We start from the raw sequence: 16,544 nt of genomic DNA, 5'->3' as shown, positions 1-16,544 counted from the left end.
GCACGCTTATCGGCGTCCTTCGATCGCTTTTCATTACAACCAAAAGCCTCCCCAGGACATGACGATCCAAAACAGCCCAGAACCACAGGCCACCGGGTTTGATGGTGATTGCTGTTGCGTGCCGTTAATGGTAACCCGTGTCTTGATCAACTTCTCCTTCCTCTATTTTATTCCCGCAATTCCCCAAAACAACTGATCCACTGATTAGACGAGTACCTTCTCCCAATTGGTAGGAGCAAAGCCGAAATATTTCGTTGCTATTTGATTTATGTCGAACTGGGACCGATATCGTCCACCGAGGGTTTTTGAGTGGTTGTAATCCTTTTCGACAGGACGAAGCTCTTCCCCGGTCAACTTCCTTCTGATTTTTCGCTGGCCAACGTAGATTAATTAGGCATGTAAATTAGGAAATAAGCGTCCCTACCTTTTTGCGTCGCCGCGTCGAGATCTTGAGCGCTTTATCAACTCACAAATTTACACCACGATAGTATCGGTTGAATAGTCGGTTTACGAAATGGAGCGGTCGGGTGGAATGTTTACTGTTGATTGTACGTGTAAGAATGTTTTATTCGTTTTCATATCCTGAAACACATTTTCGGTAGTTTTAAGTGTATGAGATTAGTATGTTTTGTTGATGAAAAAGATGACGCTGTGGGAAGTTGAAAGAAAACAATAAATAAAATTCAGTTCTAACCCGCGGTATGCCTCAACGCACGTTCAGCCTCATCATCAACCTTATCATCGACTCAAGAGAGACAATTTCTTTCTGCTTGCACACCCTTGGTACAATGCCAGGCGGACAGGCCTCAGACAATGTGTCTTCAAGTGGCGGGACGACACAAAAGTAATGATTGTAATTTTATTCCGGATCTAAAATATTAAAATATTCAATTTTCCATTGCGACACAGTAGGGACGGTGTGTGCAGGTTGTAGAAGGACCAAGAAGGTTTATGCTCTCGTGGTCATGAAGTTCTGTTTGCGGAAGGATTTATATTAAAGGAAAAGGTGGCCATTTCCTGAGATAATTTGGTATAGCAGGGACAATAGCTAGGATGGTTCATAATGGAAAAGAGATTTTTTTTTATTTAAAAAAAGACTGACAGCAAAAACACGTACGATTGTCTGCACAATATCTAGAAAGATCATTAGATAGCGACTTATTCTTAAGAGATACATCATTAGCTATTTATTTTGCGAGTAAACATTTTAAAAACACATAACATTTTATTGTATTTTTAATTTCTCAAGCAACGTTTTTTCTTTAAAGTATATTATTTAAGATAGTTAAAGCTGTAAAACAGCTTTACAAAAAAACCTACCTTAACTGTGCGCAAAACTTTGGTGTAAAAGAATGTTTCCATATCAGTAAGTTGTTCTTTTTATATAAGTTTAAGTTAAATTTTTAACATCTAACATTGTTTTTGTTAAAAATTAATTACTACAACAGTACAAACAGCTAAAACGATGCACATTGATTGCAAGGTGAAATGCACTTAAATGGAAAGAAATAAATAAAAAAAGGAGAAAAGAAAATACTAAACAAATGATTAAATAATTCATGCTAGGAAATTAACTTTATAAACCGTTTCCAGAAAAAAGCTTTGAGCAGCAAAAAGGCTTAAAACATTATACACTAATATTGTATCAATTTTATAAAGAATCCAGCAAATAGAAAATAAAAATACAACAAAAAATAGAGAATAAAAAAAGAGTGAATTACATTAAATACAAAATACCCAAGCTAAATCTTATAAGTAAAAATCAATATGTGAGGTTGCCCTCAAAGACTCCAAAATTTGTTTAAGGCAATATCCCAACTGCAAATGTTAAGATGTGTTGACAATTTTAACACAACTCATCATTTGTAGAGCAAACATAATTTTTTTAAAATGTCTCTTCACCTTCTTTGACTGCCTTAAAATAAAGAATGAAAATGAAGAAAAAAAAAATCATTAAACCTCAAGCGAAAGAAAGCAAAAGAGTTAAACAGCGTAGATAGCAAATAAACCCGTCCGCAAATAAAAAGAGTAACAAACAGAGCAACATTTGCCAAGTTGTTTACGATGGTTGCACAAAGTAGCAGGTACCAGGCCGTTTCTGTCTGTTGACTTTGACCAACGGGGACGACCAGCAGCACACCGACCAACGCGCGCCACTTCCGGAATATCCTTTTGCTGGGCTTGCTTTTTTCTTTCCTTTTCCATTAGTCGAAATTCGCGAGTAATGGTGCTTGCTGAAGCAGGTTTGTTTGCCTCCTGGGTGGGTGACGCGGGGTTTTATATTTTTTGTTTACTTTCTTTCTCCTCGCGCATTCCGAAATTGTAGAAGGAAAAAGTATTTTAAATTATGATAAATTTATGCAACGAGTATATTTGGATGATGAAAATTTCCTTCCCTCCGTTTTTCTTGTGTGTTTGTAAATTTTTGCTTTCTTGCCACCGCATTGCCGTGTGGTGAATTTTCTGTTTTGAACTCCTCCAAAAACCCGCCCGTTCTGTGAGACAATATTTCTTTGTTGGTTTGTTGGAATTGTCAAACATGTTGTTTAAGTAATTCATTACTGTGTAGTGCTTCCGTTGTGGTGCGCTTATGCGCTTCGGTGAGCTCCGGTGCAATTAGAAATGATGTCGCACACGGATGACAGCGGTGTGGTTGTTATTTAAAAGCAAATGTGAAAGTCAACGTCCACGTCGTGAAGAAAAATGTGTCTTTCCACACCATGGGACATTTGCGACCGAAGGAGACGCAAAGTCCTTGGCCGCTGGTACTTCTGCCGTAGCCTTTTCCTGTGTCACTTGTAATCTTTTTGTGCTTTGGTGGATGCATTTGCATAATGATGATTTTTCCACTCATCTGAATCCATCTGGCAGGAGCTGGTGAATGATTTTTCACCATGAACATGTAACGTGGCATGGCATCGTTTGACAGGAGCATAATACTGCTGGTGTTGGCCGCACCCAAGGATATTGGTTGCGCTCTATTTCCTTTGCCCGACCCTGGAGCCCGGAGCGCGGTCTGGGCGTGCTCGAGGGGTAGCGAGGCAAGCGCACGGATGGATATAATGGATATGATTTATGATCGAAACTAACTTCAACTGACCGTTAACAAGCGGAAGCCGGACCGGTAGGAAGTGTAGTGGAAGGTGGCTTCCCCCATTTTCTTAAGTGAATCCCGGAGCCAAGCATCAACACAACATTATCACATCATCATCATCATCGTCGTCGTCATCGCAGTTTTGTGTTCTGAGACAGATAAATCCGGGCAGCAGAATTCGGTTTGGATCGTGCCATTCCAGGAACGGAATCGAATAAAGTTCCATTTTCCCAAACCCCGCTCAATTCCGGTGTCCATTTTTGCTCTCCCTGCTAGTAAGCTTACCGTTTTCCCGGGGAAAAAAACCACTTTCTAGCGTAGTTGTGAAGGAGTTGCCGAGTGAATGCTGGTGAGGGTAATGCTGCTTCAAGTCAAAAGCTTTCCCACTTCCGCCTTTATCACTAGTGTGTATGTGGTTCGGTGTCCTAACAAAGAAAAATAAATATCCCATCACTGCTGAATAATTCATGAAATTTTATTGCATCGAAACTGTTTCTCTCACTGTGAGTGAGTGGGTGTCCTTTTTTTTTTGGTTGTTGTTGCTGCTTCTCTTCTAAAGAGACTTTCCAAACCAAGGATTTTCCGTCTGGTTCGCATTTCAACCGTAGTCTACACATGCTTCCCGATTCGTCAATCGGCAGCAGGTTAATGTGCTTAAGTGTCCCCACCACCACCACGCTGGGAAGCTGGTACGCTTCCAATAGGCAGGTTTGTTAAAGGTAAACTGTCTCTCTCTCTTTCTGTGTGTGCGTTTTCTGACTCCTGACTATCCCGGGCACAGAAATTACCGAATGTCACAAGTCACAGTCACGAATACCAGTCCCGGAAAAGCGTGGGACACGATGTGGCTGTGCAACAAGGATCCTTCGTCTGCGGATTACATGTACATACCATTACATTAATGATCATCGAAAACCGTGCCCGATAAGCAGCGGTTCTTTATCATATCCAGGATGGGAAAATGTATGCAAGCAAAGTCCTGGTACTAGGGATAAGGAATTGTGGCGGATGTGTGTTTTATCTTCTCTCTGTGTGTGTGTGTGTGTGTGTGTGTGTGTGAATCTGTGCTTGTGATAATTAATTCAACTTCTTAGCTGCTGTGGTTAATGACGCGGTTTGCTATCTGGCAAAGTCTGCTAGGGGTCATTTTTCTTTGACAACTTTGACAGCTCGCAATTGGAGTGGTTCATTTGCCGAAGTACCCGGTTCCAAGGATTCTTCTGTTCGATTGCTTGTGAAGAACTTTTTTTTTCGGTTTCCCTCACCTAAGTACAAGAGCACATGGTAACGGTACTTACAAAGATAACGAGTACCCTTCTCCGTATGTACCAAAGAACAGAAGATTTTTCTCTCATTTTCCCTTAGCCAAAACTGCGAGTGATAAAAGGAAGAAAGCTAAAAGCAAAAGATGAGAGGTAAAAGCAGAAATTTAAATAACACTTACACCGAACAGAAGCCACTAGACGTTCGGTAAATATTACTTGGCGAGTATCTTGATGGTTTCTATGCACGCAACTTCGCACCAAATACCCCAAAACACCCAAGCGAACACCGATAGGGCGAAAGATCATGATACTTTTTCAAGATTTGCTGCGATGTTTTTTATTTTAATAAACGCACCACTAGAGGCCACCTGTAATTGGTTGCGTTGCGGTGTAATGTTTCACTTTTATCGCGATGAAAAATCAGATGTCATACATCAAAAGCGTCTTGAGCTAAGTCGTGGGGGGGAAAATAAACAGCAACACCGACACAACGAATAGGAGGGTTTGAGATGCAAATTTTATGATTATCAAGCGATTCTTGATACCCTGACGGGTGATGATGATGATGATTGGGATGGGGGGTTTCGTGTATTTTTTTTTTTTTGGTAAGACATTACATACAAGTGTGTTTTAATTAGAGGAAATGGTTATTGCGCGATGAAAACAAACTTGAACCCCACCGTGGTTGGGAGTTGGCCACAGACACTCGACAGACGCTTGGATCATGAAGATGAAACGGTTGGAAAACGTATTATTAAACGGAGAGTAACAAACTCAAGCCCGGCTAGCTCAGTCGGTAGAGCATGAGACTCTTAATCTCAGGGTCGTGGGTTCGAGCCCCACGTTGGGCGCAAGATATTTTTTTCATCGTTTTTCTAAGTTAGAGTTGTTTGTGTAGAAGGCAATACGACAAAATAATTGACATTTTCTTTGCAAATTAAATGTCAGTTCTGTGAGAAATAGATTTATTCCTGTTTTTTTTCTATAATTTTTGTTGAATATTCGTTTAATGTTTGTAAAAGCTGATTTTTTTATAATTTTTTGATTTAATCTTGCTTTTATTACACTCTCGTTGATAGTTTTTTTTTTGTTTCGAATTTATGTTTTAACTTTATACTCAAGTACTTTTTCTTTTTTTGTGCAACTGTTCATTTTACTTGTATTAGATGCAGCGAGGAATGCTATGCTTACTTTTGGTTAAATTTGAAAAAAATCTCTTTCTTCGTTTGCTTTGAAGATATTTTAAAATTTTTAGTAATTTAGTAATATTTTCACGTTTTTCTATCTTCCTAATTGCGATTCTATCTTCCACATTGCGATTAAAACGACAGTTTTATTTATGTCGTGGAGCACCTACTTTCAATATTTTCTGTTTATTTTTCCACGGATCTCATGTTTTGCTTGTTATTTATGCTACTTTTCTATTATTTTTCCAAAATGGCTTACTATTTTTTTATAGTGAACAGCTTTGCTATTGAGTATCGTTATGTTTTTTCGTTTAATGTTTAAGTTGTATTTTCCTTTGTTTTTTCTACAATTTTTTGAAAAACTTCTAACACTTCAAATGATTTAACTTTTTTTTTTACAAAATTTTCTTGTTTTCTCTCTTTATAACGAACTAATTTCCACCTCTTTTTCCGTCTTCTATGATTTATTACATTCTTCCCTTTCCCAAAGAAAAGTTTCTCATCCTTCATCATTCCCCTTCACGCAACCACAATTTGTGGCCGATAGATCTGCAGCAAACAAATTTATGCTCACTATCTTTATTGAATTAGAAACTATCGGGCACACAAAAAGGCCTAGGCGCAGAAAGACGGGACGAACGTTTTATGGATGGTGCTAAGAAATAAAAAGCTTTTGAGAAGATTAGCAACAAAACTACCGGCAAACCATTTCGTTCGATCCTGTGAGTGCGGTTCAAAGGGGTGCCTGATGTCCTTGGCGGCACGATTGAACGATTGTGCAGAATTGTGAGTTGTGCCGGCTGGTGATTGTTGTTGTAGCCATTTTTTTTTTTCATTTCAGTTGGTTCTACAAAACAGCTTCAGGGTTGTGTTTTAGGCCGAATGAGGCAGTGGGTGTGTGCGTATTAGTATTAATTAATTTGTGCTTATTCCTTATGCACGGGGATACAATTTATTCCGTTGCGATGGTTTACGGCTTGCGGTTAGCAGATTTCCCTTTACTGACGTTTTCCCTTGCTTCCTTCTGGCCAGATTGGTTCACTTTTACGATCGACTTTGATCGTAAAATATAAAATTTTTATTAATCTCTTCGCGATGCCCTTTTCTTGCTTGTTCTTGGCCGCTCGAAACGACATCGTAAGGCAACGATGGCGCACAATTGCGTCAATAGTATGCACGGTGGGCGCGATACGCCTTACCCCTAGCGAGAACCATGACTGTGGCCGTATCGAAGTATTTTTATTTTTAGGAGATTACTACACCAAACCAACCCAACCCCTTGTGAGCTCCTTTGGCCCCGGTTTTATCGGAGTGGATTTTTTCGTGTGTGTGTTCCTGTGTGTGCTTGTGGTGCTCAAAACAAACGCTTTACGAGCGGAATATTATCCTTCTAATTTGATTTTTATTTGCTATATACGCCCCCCCCCCCCTCCCTCCTGTATGCCTTGTTTGTAAACCGAAATTGCTGCTCTAGCTTCTTTACGAGTTTTCCCGGCCGATTTTCACCCTGTCTGCGCTCCCTTCCTCCTCCCTTCCCGTGGCGTGAGAATCATTCACACACGGCCGTAAAAGACGTCGTTTAACCTCTTTTTTAATTTACAGTAAAAATGGAAATATGAAATGAGCAATTGTCTGCCGAGCGGGGCTCGGTCTTCCGGTGAGCTTATTTGCGGACCGCACGGTCCAAACACGCCGTGGTGCATCCAAACGTGGTGTGTATCGTGTGTTTTTTTTTTTTGCCGAGACAAATTAAGACATAAAAATAAAACCAGAACATTGCGGATACACTTTGGGTGGAATATAAAAATAGTAAGTTTATAGGTTTTTTGGCGGTGAAAATAATGCGGGCAACAGCGGTACATAAACCATCGAAGTGATTCATTTCGGTTTGTGGTTGGAAACTACTCTGCATGGTTTTGGTTTTATCTTCGCTTGCCGTGCGGTTGTAAGCCTCGAAGTTGCTCATTTTAATTGTGAATTATTATTGTACAGTCTGTTGGTTTCAGTTTAACCTAATCAATCCTTGGAGCCGCTGAGACAAGTGCAATTGTATCTGAAAATGGCCTTAATTTTTGCTCGTACATTAGCTTCATTTTGAGTGATACGTATTAGTGAAATAATGAAAAAAGTTGTATTTGAATTTTTTACTATTTATGTTTTGAAATAATGGTTATGAAGATCATGGATTTTCGAGCCCTTTTTAAAGAAATAAGAGAATTGAAGAATTGTTCTGTACAACAGAAGAACTTTTAAGTGTTATGGTATTGCACTAATTTTGCAAAATTGTAAAGTCTTTATAGGATGAATTCAGTGTAAGTTTTCTGATGCCCAAAGCTCATCAACGCTCTACCTTCTTAAAGGGTCCCAAAAAATCACTTCAAATTATTTGCCTACGAACACTTTATCAACTTCAGCATCAGCAAATCGTCCCACAATGTTCGTTGACTGACAGATTAAACCCACAGCAGAAGGGTGACATTTTTTCCACTTTTGTAAGCGAAAAAGGCAGACCTTCTTAACGAAGCAAAAAGAAAAGAGCGCGTCAAAAATCACATTGGTTTAAAAATTGGATGGTACAAAGTGACACACCGAAATAGGCGTCAGGCGTCCTAAAGTTGTGCCTTATGTTTGTAAAATCTTGTTCTTGTTCCCAACAAAAAAAAAAAAAACACTTTACAAGGAGTGAGGGATGAATTTGCATTTCTTAATACTTAAAAGGGCGACTGATTCTAGCATGGAAAAAAGAGGCAAGAACCTTGATTCGTCTAACCCGGAACAGAAAAGTTTTCTCCTTAAGGGGGTTTTGTTGACAAGGTTCTGCTGCTGCTGATGATGATGCTGATGTGAGACAGTGATTGTGAAGGTTCAAAAGAACCTGAAAAACATATTGACAGTCTAAAGAAAAACGTGACTTTAACATGCTGTTAGCAAAGTGCTGAACATCTTGAACAGGTCATATTAATCGATTTTTGTGTGCAGAAGGTAATATTTGTTTATTTTTAGGAGTTTCAGCTTCAAGTGAAGAATAAATGAACAGTATAAAACTTCTTTAACTTAAGACCAACATGGAAGACTTTTCTTCGGCCCTTAAACTGTGACCCTTAAACACTTACAATCGTTAAGACGATCGTTCCCTTTACGTGGATCGTGTTTGGCGCTCTGGTCAAGGTTCGTTTCCTCGCACACTTATTACCCTCGGAACACGGGAGATCACGATAGTGCAACGCTACTTTTCCACTGATATCGATCAGCAATTGCCGATGTGCTGCGTTTGCCGGTCGCATCCACCGTTCCGGTACGGTGACCTTGTGTCTTGTACAAAAGGGACCGTGCAGGGGGCGCCAATGAGCCATCGAGAGAACCATATCAATCTACAACCTTCCTACCAGTTCCCGGCACCGCTCTTTCTCTATCAAAGTAATCGTGAAATGCTTCCCAAAAACACACACACACACACACAAACCTCAAAGCCCTGGGGGCCACTTGTGCGATCGTAATCTCCCGATCGGCCGGGGAATAGCATGAGGCCCCCTACGATTGTCAAAAAAACGGCAGCACAAACGACCGCTCGGAACGAAGTCATTTATTAAAGTCAGTCCCATTCGCCACTCATCGTTTCTTCCGGCAATTGGCACCTTTGCCACGCAGTATGCCTGACCATAACAGGGGAACAAGACAAATGGTGACCAAAGCACCGAGAAAGCAACCGTATCATTATTAATTAAAAAATATAATGCACATCAGACCGGAGCAAAAAGGGCAAACCAAGCAGCGAAAGATATTTGCACCTGCCCCTGCTTGCGTGCCTGTGCGTGTGTGTGTGTGTGTGTCCGGCTGCGAAGGACACACGTTATCCTTGCAGCGTGGTTATGTCCTGCGAGCGCTTCCGTTAAAGATCCGGTTGTGGATTGAGGTCGAAGACGTTGTTGCGATCGAGGTCATCGTACACCGGTAAAATGGAAGGCGAAAAGGGAAACATCCTTTCGCCTTATCATCTTTTTTTTTGGCCTTTCTTTTAAGTGGCGTGCAGGGCGCATACGGCTAATGACGTCAATGGGACGGTTGTCTTCGGAAGTGTCGTTGTTTAAAACTTAATTCCCTTTTTTTTCGGAGGTCCTTACACCGGTGTGACGTTGGCCCTTGCGCACGCGGTACAAGCACCGGAATTTGTCTTCCTTGTTCATCACGTTCGGGGTGAGTTATATTTCCTCTCCGGGACGCTTTGTTTGCTTTAGGCCGTGCGCTGGGGTTGAGATCGTGATCGTAGCTCTTCTTCGGGGGTTTGCGGTAAATGGATTTCACCTGTTCGTAACGTTTATTGCTAGCGCCGCCGAACGGTAGGTCGAGGACATGCACGCGCAAGACCTTTAATTGGGAGGGATCGAAAGTCTTTCAATGTAATACAACTCTGGTTCAATTTTTTTTATATTTTGTATCAAATATATTGAATTCAATTCTTGTTATATATTATTGTTATTTTTCTTCCCATGTTGGATCTGACTATATTCTTTTAGAATTTTACTATGGAATATTTTGTTCCAGAACACAATCATAAAAACAGTTCCTTCCGTTGCAATAATTTTATAATCTAAACCTGAAGAAACTGCGTGTTCAGTTCAATCTCCATAGACTTCATTCCTTATCTTCCACATGATATCAATCAATCTCAGCATTGTTGCGAGAAGTGAAGGAGATATTTTAGGAGATGTAGTTGACGAAATGAGCATCAATGACCCTCTCCAAGATACACAAAGTTTATTTCTCATCCAAGGTTTTAATACTATCGCCGTCTCAATGTTATTTACAATTGATTATGACGGTCCACTGCCGTATTGTCAATGTTATTTGATAAAATAAGAGAAAAATCTGATCTGAATAAACATTGCTCTACCAATGAACACATTCAAGCGATCCTGTTTTTCATTTATTTTTGTATGCTTCATGTGCATCTCCATCCATGAAGTATTAATAACTTCTGACTGCTTTTAATGCTATGCAGATGACCCCTTTTTACCCATTGGTGTCTGCAAAGTCATCTCATCTTTTCTCCCCCTAAATGTTGCGTCTTGACGAGAGGCCATACAGGATTGAAGATTGAAGACGTAGTGCTAGAAAGGGTTGTGTTGGGAAATGGTTGGTTTCGATGCAACAGTCACCAAGGCAAAAAAAGTCCTTTGACTACTAAAACTTGTATTGAGTGATTTAACAGATTCGTTAGCACAGCACTCTCTATATTGTGCATTGGTCCGACATAGCTTGGAGTATAGTTCTGTCAGTAGGTTCACTAATTCTCGATGTATGACGAAGACCGGTAGTAAAATGCTTTGAAAAAATTCTTGCATCACAATAAGACTATACAGACGATAAGGTTCCAACTTTAGGGTATGCAATAGTTGAAGAAACACCGAGCAATCGTTCATTCGTCTTTCGTCAGAAAAACTCCTGTTTAACTTCTTGACTCTCCTGTCTGCCTTTATATAATCCATTTATACATTCCATTCCACTTTTTACGTCCTCGTCCGATTTTGGTCACACCTAGTCGGCAAGCAACTCCGTCTCTATGCTGTTTTCGTCTATATGCTGTGAGGAAACATCTCACCTCAAAAAGCTGGGACTGTATCGTACCTTTACAGTCCCAGTACTCACATAACAGACGAAACCCTCTTAGTCGCGATCAAGAGGAAGAGGCTCAGAACGATCGTTGGCCCCGTATGTGTGGAAGGACAATGGAGGAGCCGCTACAACGACGAGCTGTACGAAGTGTACGACGACCTCACCGTCGTGCAACGAATAAGGCTCACCAGGCTCCGATGTGCTGGCCATGTTATACGCATGGCACCGGACGACCCAGCTTAGAAAGTCCTTTTAGGCCGTCGACACCGACAGAGGAGGTGTGGTAGGCCCAGGATCAGCGTGATGCGATCGCTTAGCTCTAGTAGCAATTTTTCCGATTTTCCATATTTTTGTGTATCATCTTTCACGCATGCATACTTAAGCCCTGATTCTCTCCTTTAGTTTTACGATGGAATTTAGTTGTTGGAATCTACGAGGAACATTATTCGTGCAAATAAAAATTTCTAATTTTAAGTTTTCACTCATACATCCCACAGTTTGATCTGTTTAACATCCATATTTTCCAGTAGAAATCGCGAGAAATCCCACTTGATTTTCAACAGTTCATTTTTTAATTAATGTAAACATAAATGTACTGATCGCAGGGACTGATAACGGGCTGAACAAACTGATTTTATCAAAATTTAAATTTCGGTCGAAATTTCCTCCCTCAAACGATCAACAGCGATCTGGACAGCCTTTTCATACTGCAGCAATTTTATTAGCAACAATCAGGGCATTGCGTGAACGGGACACAACCGGGTGGACGCTAAAACCGAGCACAAATCCCGCTTCATAAGTGTGGACAAGCGAATCAACTAAAGCAGTTGTGAAATTAATTCCACAACGCGCAGGAAATGCATTACACCGGTGCATCATCATCACCATCATCATCAGCGAAATGCCTGCAAACAGCTGGCACGCTGCGGCGAAACAATAACAGTAATGTGCAGTGTGCAAATAAAGGAAAATATTATCGCCAAATAGAGAAGGTAGCGTTTTTTTTCTCTCTCTCTCTCTCTCTCTCTCTGCTGCAGTATATGTGTATGTTTGACCATGAGTTGTTTGTTGTTTTTCGGTCCACTGTGGTTAATTCACCTTTCCTTTGTGTGGCAGCATTTCCACCTGAAACAAATTGCCATTCCGTTTCCGATGGCGAAAGCAAGGGCTGAAACCTGGTGGGTGATTGGGTGCGTGGGGACAACATTGAAAATCGGGCGTCTCGGTGTGGCGCAGCGCAAGAACAGCCCCGCAAACGCACACGTACGCGAAGGAAAACAATGGCACCATGGATGGACACAAAAAAAAAAAAACGCCGGCACGACACGCCGCAATGTTGTAAACTATGTTGCGTGCATTTGTTTTGTTATTTTCTCCATCCGCCTCCCACCTTCTGTCTTTACCTCCCCACCGGTCTTACCTTCTCATCACCCCCGCCAACGAATGGCCGATGGCCGAACACTTACGTAGCCGGGTACGGATGCCATGCCGTGCAACACAATTTTTCTATAGAGCCATTTTGTTTCCGCGCTTGGTTGGCCAAGTAAAAATTTTAAATAGTTTTATATATTTTTTATTAGTGCTTTTTCCTTGCTTTCCCGCCCCCCCCCCCCCCCAGCACAACCTGCTCCTCTTTTCTCTCGATCTTCCCCTGCTTTGGGGCCGATGCGCACGGTTTTCCCGTGTGCGTTTGTGCCGTTGTTTCGTCGTCGTTTCCGAAATCCGGCGTGAGCGTGATGCAGTTTTTCACCCTCACTCCGGTGAATGGAGCTGGGTTTGACTCTGACTGTATTGTTTTTCTTTTATTTATTTCAGAGCACAAAAAAAAATCCAACGAAACGCGCTCAATTCGTGGTTTCGATAGGGATTACACATGATAAACGCCTGGACCTGGACGGCAAATGCTAAGCCGGCTGTGTGTACGGCTCATTGAGCTTCGTTAGTGAAGGAAAAACACAAATTTGATTTTTTATGATCTGTTGCCTTTCTGTCTGTTGGCGCGCGGCTGGTTGAGCGCCACGGAAATGCACCTTAACACGTTTAACGCACCATTGTACGGGGTTTGGGCGGTGATTTAATTAGGAAATCAACAGCTGATCTTCACCAACCCTTCCAGGTGGATACACGTAAGTGTCATTTCTTTAAAAGCATACCATAAAAACACGCTGATCATGCACCGTTACATGGCCCGTGGCCTCCTTTTTTTTGTCATGGTCATCGCTGTTTTGTTGATGAGAATCTGCTGTATTTTATTCGGAGAATTTGATCAAGGAGAGTTTTACTTAGCCGGAAAACTGTAAAGAATAAAATAAGTTGATGCAGGTTAATTGCTAACCCCAGGCGATAATGTGGATTGCAAATTGTTTGCTTGTTGTGCGATTTTAAAGCTTTTGATACGTTCAATGAGTTTCCTTTTGAAGTAAAAAAAAATATTACTATGAAAAACAATTTTTTGAGTATTTTCCATGCTAAGGAAAGGGAAAAACTAGCTCTAACGAAGAATATAGTCATCCTTTACTCGTTTTGCAGCACAGTACGTCACATGCGCAGTTATGATCGAGCTTTCGTGAAAGTTTTCCTCGAAGAAAAAGGGCGAAAAGCTCCTATTTGTGTCTCATTCCTTCCCATGGTAATAGTTTAACGTGCCTTTTATTTCGATAGTTGCATTATTTTGTCCCTTTTTCATGTACTTGAAGACGGTTTATAAGCAACAAAATAGTTTTTGTCTTTGGTAGAACTACGCACACCGGACCAGGAAAACACCTCGGAAGGGTCGTGCCGTTCATTGCGCCCACTAGAAACACGCTGTGATGAGTGTAATGTCTTGAAGCGTACCTTGACGATATAAACGATGGATTCCTGCAGCAGCAGCAACAAAAAATCTCTTTAAAGCTCAAACAATGACTCGAAGCCAACACTTTGGAGCTCATGTACCAAATGACCCTTTGCAATCGCCATGCATGGAATGTGCAGAATAATAAAATTCGCAATTAACCGATTCCCACCATTGTCTTATGAGACGTCCACGCGGACGACCACGTACCGGACAACTCAAGGGTGTGCAAGGGTTCGCCGGATGCAATGTGCAGTACAGAGCACACACAACAACAGAAAAAAGATCATCTCACAAGCGTACATCGATGCAAACGTACGCATCGCCCACAGTAGGGCTCTGCATCGGGATGGATTTATTTCAGCAGACGAAAGTCAAAAGTGTGAGTGCGAATCTATCCATTCATTAGCGAAGGCTGCGCTTTTTAGCACGCACGAGGAAGGTTGCCGATAACGGGTGGGGAAAGAAAACGTGAAACGGGAAACATTCTATCCAGTAATAAACATGTTTTTTTCCCGGTGAGCAACGCTAGAACATCGCTCGGTTCATGTCAGCTGTCACAGTGAGGAATTCCATCAAAATTATGCTTTTCTGTTTGTTTTTATTGCAAGACGCTAGGCATTCCGAATTTTAGCAGTAAAAATGAAAATTACTCACGAAAATGAGGGTGAAATGTTTGAAAAAAACTTAATTATAATTATCATCAAAGAGTTTCTGCTTCATGTTGACTAAATTTTTACAGAAAAGTTGTGGCTTCCAACACAATTCTTTTCGCTTCCCGGTGCAGATTAACCTTTCCATCATGCGCTTAACAATTGCGTCTTTTTCAGCGAAGGTCATCGCAGTTTAATTGCGAAACCTGCAGCGCTTCCACACAGCAAAAGCCGTTTTCCGATGCGTCTTGTGTGTCGTACAGGGCGGCCATCATCGAGCAGGGTGTATGGCTGATTGTTTCCGTAAATAATTATCCCACCCGAACCCGGGGGCGATCGCCCCAATCGGCCATTTTTTTGTTGCTGCCGTTACTCAGCTATTCTTTCAGCCTTTTTTTTTAGATTTTTTCCCACCCGCCTTTTAATAATGGCCCAACTCTTCTGTCCAACACTTTTGTCCACCGTGTGCGTTCCCTGGTGTGGTGAGCTTGGTGATCACACAAAAAAAAAAACGAAAGAGAAGCTTCACCCTTCTTCGCCCTCTGGATGTTGCGGTCACGGTCATCCAACGTTCGCAGGCGGTCGCGTACATTTTCGTGCCATGAAGGTGCTAGAACTGCATCTCACACACACACACACACACGCACCTGCCCACCTGTAAGGTGGAGTTGCTTTTCCATCGCCTAAACGCCGCACGTCGATCCAGCGTGCGATCGGTGCATGTTGCACTGCATGATTGCGACTGCACGGAATGTCCCGATTTCAGGTGAAAAGCAAACACGTGAGTGAAGGAAGGAATGAAAAAAAAAAAAACCCCCGGCACAACGGCTAGAGATTGTGGATTCTATTATTGTGCCACAGTCACAGTTTGCGTTTCGGTTCGGTTTTTGATTAATGCTCGGATAGCATGCCAATCCCGTGGCTTGGGCGGTCGTGCTATCGGGCCGTGCAACGGGCGTGCAATTTAATGAGACGTTTAAAACAAAGAACTCTTCGAATGTGATACGGCTGGCCTCCCGTTTTTTGCTGTTGCTGCTACTGTATCGTGTCATAATTCACCTCGGGCTGTTTTTTTTCTCCATCGGTATCGAAAATGCACTCGGCGAAGGAAAAAAAAAGCGATGTTTGTGCATCGAAAAGGCCAGTCCAGTGGGGATCGGTTGGCATCGATTTGATTGTTTAAGCCATGCAACCGATGAAAATGATGAAACTGCAGCAGCAGTAGCAACAGTAGCAGCAGCACTAGCATGTTGATTATCCACATTGATAAATGACTGTTTATTGCTTTCTACTGAGAGTTTTTTTTGTTTAATTTTGTGGTAAAAAATGGGGTTTTAATGCGGTTTTTCAGTGCCATGGCAATATTTTTTATTTTTTATTTGATTGATGTAAATGTACAATTTTTTAAATATACGCCACAAAGGCTCTACGAAAGTCTTGACACAGAGTAAAAAAAATAACTAGAAGATGAGCGACCGGTCGGCTGTCGAGAGAGCGACAGCTTCACGTGTGAATTTTCGCTCAATTCGTTCGATAATTTTGAATAACGAAAGGACCAAACTATTCTCAAGTGTAGTGTGGACCCAGCAGTAGTACAGGGACTTTAAAAACGAGGAAAAATACATTTCATTAGACGAACGAAACTGTGCAATTTGTTTGCCTTATTTGAAAAAAAAAAAGTTTCTCATCAAACCAAATTCTAAGATTTTTTTTGTCACGGTAGCGGAGCTAATTTCAGGGCCGCCAAAAATAGTAATCATGCAAAGAGCTGGTGCAGAGGTTCTTCGCTAGGTTTGCCTTTCGGAAAATCATTGGTGATCGATCCTCTGCCCTGCCCTGTTACGGGAACAGACGCCAGCTGCTTGGCCTTGCATCTCTTGAAAATCGCCCAATCCTCAG

At 41.5% G+C, this 16,544-nt stretch overlaps 1 protein-coding gene and 1 non-coding gene across 2 annotated transcripts in view; both read left to right on the top strand.

The window, feature by feature from the left end:
• LOC126563289 (DNA-directed RNA polymerases I, II, and III subunit RPABC2) overlaps nt 1–16,544 on the top strand; it is a 152,102-nt gene that overhangs the window by 51,913 nt on the left and 83,645 nt on the right. The gene's annotated exons all lie outside the window — the stretch shown is intronic.
• Nucleotides 5,138–5,210, top strand: Trnak-cuu (transfer RNA lysine (anticodon CUU)). The gene has a single exon. It is a non-coding gene; the product is annotated as a tRNA-Lys (tRNA).

Source organism: Anopheles maculipalpis, chromosome 3RL, assembly GCF_943734695.1.
Source record: "Anopheles maculipalpis chromosome 3RL, idAnoMacuDA_375_x, whole genome shotgun sequence".
Classification (NCBI taxonomy): Eukaryota; Metazoa; Arthropoda; class Insecta; order Diptera; family Culicidae; genus Anopheles; species Anopheles maculipalpis.
This window is presented reverse-complemented; position numbering and strand designations above follow the sequence as displayed.